Source organism: Delphinus delphis, chromosome 15 (assembly GCF_949987515.2).
Source record: "Delphinus delphis chromosome 15, mDelDel1.2, whole genome shotgun sequence".
Classification (NCBI taxonomy): Eukaryota; Metazoa; Chordata; class Mammalia; order Artiodactyla; family Delphinidae; genus Delphinus; species Delphinus delphis.
The window spans coordinates 32,171,730-32,177,729 of NC_082697.1; positions in this window are offsets into that span (position 1 = coordinate 32,171,730).

Below are 6,000 nucleotides of genomic sequence, written 5' to 3' on the forward strand. Positions count from 1 at the left end.
GTTCTTCACCCAGACAGGAGGGGGTTAAAGGAGCAGCTGCTTCGGGGGCTCTGGCTCACTCAGGCTGGGGGGAAAGAGGGGTGTGGGGCGAGCCTGCGGTGGCAGAGACCAGCGTGGTGTTGCATGCCTGAAGTGCCATGTAATATTTTCCCAGGGAAGTTGTCCCTGAATCATGGGACCCTGGCAGTGGTGGGCTGCACAGACTTCTGGGAGGGGAGCTGTGGTTAGTGACCTATGCTTATACACAGGATTCTTGGTGGCTGCAGCAGCAGCCTTAGCATTTCACACCTGTCTCTGGTGTCCGTGCTGATAGGTGTGGCTTGCATCCATCTCTGGAACTGGTTTAGACAGTGCTCTGAATACCCTCTCCTCATGCACCCCAAAACAATAGTCTCTTGCCTTTTAGGCAGGTCCAGACTTTTTCCTGGACTCTCTCCTGGCTAGCTGTGGTGCACTAGTCCCCTTCATGGTGTGTTCACACAGCCAACCCCAGTCCTGTCCCTGGGATCTGCCCTCTGAAGCCTGAGCCTCAGCTCCTAGCCCCCAGCCCCCACCCACCCCTGCAGGTGAGCAGACAAGCCTCTCAGGCCAGTGAGTGTTGGTCAGCACCGAGCCTCTGTGTGGGAATCTCCCCACTGTGCCCTCTGCACCCCTGTTGCTGTGCTCTCCTCCATGGCTCCGAAGCTTCCCCCCCGCCACTTGCTGTCTCCACCAGAGAAGGGTCTTCCTAGTATGTTGAAACTTTTCCTTCTTCACAGCTCCCTCCCGGAGGTGTAGGTCCCATCCCTATTCTTTCTTCTCTGTTTTTTCTTTTGTCCTACCCAGGTACGTGGGGAGTTTCTTGCCTTTTGGGAAGTCTGAGGTCTTCTGCCAGTGTTTAGTAGGTGTTCTGTAGGAGTTGTTCCACATGTAGATGTGTTTCTGATGTATTTGTGGGGAGGAAGTTGATCCCCACGTCTTACTCCTCTGCCATCTTGAAGGTTGGAAGCTCTTTAAAGGGAAAGAAAAGTGTCACATATGCATCAACCTGGGATTTTTGAGCTGTCTTCTTCTTCCTCCCTACCCTTTCTCTCCCATCCATGCAGCCCTTCCTCCCAGAAGTCCAATATCCAAGGAAGTCACCTGAGAAAAAAGGCATGCCCAATTTCTTCAGAGCGCATATCAACCTGCACTTGCTTCTGTGGGAGTGAAACAGCCAACCAAATGATGCAGCCCAGCCACCTGTCACACCCCCACCCAGGATGTTAGTTTTTCAACTCTAGTACATTAATGATGTCCTTGGCTACTGCTAGATTGGGGATGTATATGCATTGGGAGTTGGGGGTGTCACTCAGGCCTTGGCTCAAATTCTGGGCTCACTCTTTGGCAAGTATATGACGTTTGACAAATTGCTTCCATTCTTGAGACCCCAGATCCCCTCATGTAGAAGGAAGGAAATGGGATGGAGCCTTAATTGTTGAGACAAATGTTACCAAGAACTCATCGTGTTAGAGGGCTTCACTAGTTGGTTGAGAGTCTTTAAAGGAATCTGGGAAGAGATGCAACTCCAGGCTTGAGGACAGTATGAAATGAAGACAGGAGACTCCAGTCTTCAGAGCTTTTGCTGTGCCCTGCATGGTGATGCCAGAGTTGAGCCTGAGAAGGAGATCTTAGCAGAGTATTCAGGCCCCTTCAGAGGTCCCCCACATAGTCTCAAGAGAACACTGGCCTCCCCTGCAGGAGGAACTATGTCCCATGAAGCTTTCAGATGTCAGACTGCAAGCAGCTTGTCCCCGCTGCAAAAAGCCTCCATCTGTGTCCCCCATCACAGGATGCTCTGCTGTTGGGGAAGGTGCTCTTTGGCAGCCTGCTCTATTTGAGGAAAATAAGCAAAGCCAGGCAGGGATTCTTAGAAGGCAGGAAATTTTGGTTAGCATGCATCTCCAAAAGTTTAAAAAGTGGGCATTCAGAACTCATTATTTTGTCATAATGGGAAGTGGTTTCTACATATTACAAACTCAAAAGCTGGCTCACTGGATTGAACTCTAGTCATCAGTAAAAGCCATAAATGGTATATACAATCAGCCCTTAATTTAAGCAATTTTTCCCATTAAAAAAATTATGGTATACTTTATATCCAGTAAAACTCACCCCTTTTCACGTGAGTGTAGCCACCACCTTAGTCAAGATATAAAATGATTCTATCACATCCCCAAGTTCCCCAGGACTGCTCCTTTATAGGCAGGGGTAGCTCCACAATTTTGGGGGCCCTTGCAAAGTGCATAAAGGGGGGAAGCAGTAAAGATAGTAAAGTATAAATCTTTTAAATTTCTTTTGCAGTTTCATTTGACTTGTCTGGTGTTTTTTATTTGCTAGTTAATGTACTAAGTAAAGAAAATTTGAAAATTTACATTATTAGTATAAATTTTTTTTTATTAGTATAAATTTTATCATTCATTTTCATTCTGTGCGATGCCAGTTTTAAATGTAAATATAAGAGCATTTAAGTGGTATGTGGTATCACTGAAGTTATGCAATTTATGTTTCATAGCTTGAGCATGCATATGTATTTTGTTCTAAATAGAATGATAGAAAGCTGCATAAAACTGTAACTAAACAGGACTCTAAGGGGCCTTCCCCATAGGGAAAGACCCCTCTCCCCATGTCCTCTGCTTTAGCTCCTCTCAGGTATCTAGATAACAGTATCAGATGCACATTTCCTGAGTTGTTTTACATATGCTAAACCCTCACCAAATGGAGGATTCCAACTACTTGATGACCATGAGCAATATCCTCCAGACCTACTGGAGCCTGAGGATTGATAATGTTAACTCCTGTGACACCACCGTGTTGCCTCACCGTCAACAAGAGAATTGTGTGTGAGCTGATCACATAACCTGCAACTCTCCTCCTTTACCTGGGTTTTAAAAATACCTCCCTGAAACCCATTGGGGAGTTCAGGAGTTTTGGAGCATTACCTACCCTGGACTCCTTGTATGGTGCCTTACAATAAACACTGCACTTCACCACAATCCAGTGTCAGTAGACTGGCTTTACTGCGCCTGAGCAAGCAGACCCAAGTTTGGTTTAGTAAGTAAGAAAACTAACTCAATAGTTTTAATTTTGCTTCTAGATATACACACTTTCTGCCAACACCCTATGGACCTGGCAGGTCCTGTAACAGGCTTTCCTTGTATTTGCTTTGATTCTCACTGTGTTAGGGAACCATTGACTGATACCGCTGCCTTGGCCAGGCATGATAATAACTGCTTTGCATGAGTTGTCTCACAGCAGGAGGTCCCAATAAAGAACACACTGCTGCTGCCAAAAAACTAACCAGGAGAATTCAGGAGGGGCCAGAGGGAAGGAGGAAATACTAGCCCATAATATGTCCTGCCAGCCTCCCAGAAACCCTTGCGCTGGAATCCATCTTGGCTGAGAGGTGAGAGTGCCACCAGGAAGGACCCTGAGTCAGACTGGGCCAAGTAAGATGATTGGCCATCGATAACCCAAAAGGCTAACCCCACCACCATAAACTCTGAGACTGTGAGCCACATGGCAGAGCAGTTCTCTTGGGTTCCTTTACCCTTGCTGCTTTCCACTGAAGTACCCCTTCCCAATAAAGTCTCTTGCTTTGTCTGTACTTGTGTCTCCGCAGACAATTCATTTCAGATTGTTAGACAAGAGCCCACTCTTGGGCCCTGGAAGGGGTCCCCCTTCCAGTAACAGCTGTACTCTCATAATGTCATGGATCTGAAGTTTCGTGTTCATGAGGCATCTTGAACATTCTACATGAATGCCGCAACTGAGGGATCCCCCCTGCCACAACTAAAGATCTGGTATGCTGCAACTGAATATCCTGCATGCCACAGTGAGGATCCTGCACGTGGTGGCGAGGATCCCATGTACCGCAACTAAGACCCGGCATAGACAAATAAATGAATATTTTTTAAAAAGAATATTGCATATATATCTTCTCTACTCATGGGCATATTCCATTGATCCACCAGACTTCACTTACAAAGCATAAGTTTAAAGATAAAATGAATAAAAGTTTCAGGACAGTAACAGCAGAGCATTAAATTAAGCATGGGACACTTCTGAGCACACAGCCCTAAGGCCACTCGATCCTGAAGCTGGCTCTGTTTGTAGTCAGCCCCTCCCTCTCCCTCTAGCCTCTGGCAGCCACTGATCTATTTTCTGTCCCTATAGTTTTGCCTTTCCAAAAATGTAATATAAACAGAATCCTGCAGTATGTAACTTCTTGAATGTATCTGAGATCCACTTCTGTCACAGTGTATCAGTACTCTATTGTATAGGTGTAGCAGAGTTTATTTCTCCTCCCCAGCTGAGGTACAATGTTAATCTTAGTACTCAGGGGTTCTCCTGTTCTTTGCATTTTCAGGTTAACCAGAATTTTAAAAAAATTTTTGAGGCTGATCTTTGTTGCATCTGCCTGACCCATGCCCCACTCTCAGTTGCTTTGGCCATAAGCCCTCTCTCCACCTTCATGGCAATGGTATGGGGAGGAGAAAATAACACATGAATGAAGTAACAGTGAACTCCAATCTAAGGAAGATCTGGGAAGAAATTGGGAAGAGTACACTTCAGGAAAGGACAATAACAAACAGGAAGAATATGTTATGTATAAAAGGGTTACCTTGAGTCAGCTTGCTCAGGAAAATGCTGACTTCTTACTTTTCCAGTTGACCTTATTCTTAGAATAAACCCATAGATCTGAATCCACTTTGTAGAGACTGGTCTACTCCAGCCCTTTAAAGAAAATTCTGGAAATCAAGAATGCAGACCTGTCACTTCCCTGGTGCCCTGAAGCAGGGTTAGAGCCTTCCAGGCAGCTCTTGCCAGGCTGGCTCTAGTGGCCTCTATACATAGGGGTTGGATCCACCCATAACGGGAAGTAGAAGAGGGAGTTGACACACCATGACTGGATGACTCGATCATGAAATAAGACTCTGGTGGCTGATGCCTTATGCTAAACCCATCTGGGTGGTTTTCAGGGTTTAAAGGTACAGCTGAGGCTGTCAGTTGCTTTGCTTCTGGGGCTTCCTTCTGCAAACCTCTTGACTCTTCACCTAGAGTGTGCTTGGCACATGGGCAGGGCTAGTCACAAGTGGTAGCAATTATCCTTAGTGAAGTGACAGACAACTCTAGTGTGATTTGTGCAGCCTCCCAGAGGCTCCCAGCATGACGGAGCTCCAGTTGCCCACAGTGGACACCCTCACACTCCCTGGGCTGACTCTTGTTCCTCCTCTGTCTCACTTCCCCACTCCCCTATCAGTGCTTCCTCAGATCACCTCCCAAAGGAATTATTTGCACTTGAATCTTAACAAGCAGCAGAGGTTAAGCTCCTGCCTGAGGGTCCAGTGTATTATGGCTTCAGAGCCTTCTCTGTCTAACAGGCACATCTCAGCTCAGATAGCATCGTGGACGTTCCCTATAAGAACTTACCCCCCAGTGCTGTAATTGCTGTATGCTTGTGCTTCGTTTGGCTCCTAAGCACATGGTTAAGGAGATAGTTGGCTTTTGGTTTTTTGTTTTTGAATTTTTTAACATGAGTGAAATTCCTGGGACAGAGCAAGCCTTCAGTGTCATCGCCGTTCTTGTTGATGAAGATGAAATGGCTATAAAGACACTAGGAATGTGTGATTCATATCTGAAGATGCATCCGAGAGGGTAGAAGAAGCCACACTGAGCTCTTAGTAATCTCAGGATGTGCTCTGGAGGCTTTACTTATTAGTGTTTCCCCCCTTAAATGGATTGTGGGGCTTTTTTTTTAGCTGGGTAGAGAAGCATTGTGAGTATGGTGTCTGCCTAAATACTCTCTAGGCTGTTTAATCTATTTGTCTTCTGTCTCATTTCACTCAAAGTCAACTTGGGGCAAGGAGTGGGAAGAACCTGGTAAGTGGAAGGCTCCAGTGTGGGGGTCCAGTAACCTGACATCTCCTGTTGCTCTCCTTGGGGTCCACTCCTGACAAATTTTTTCATGGTGATCCATCACAT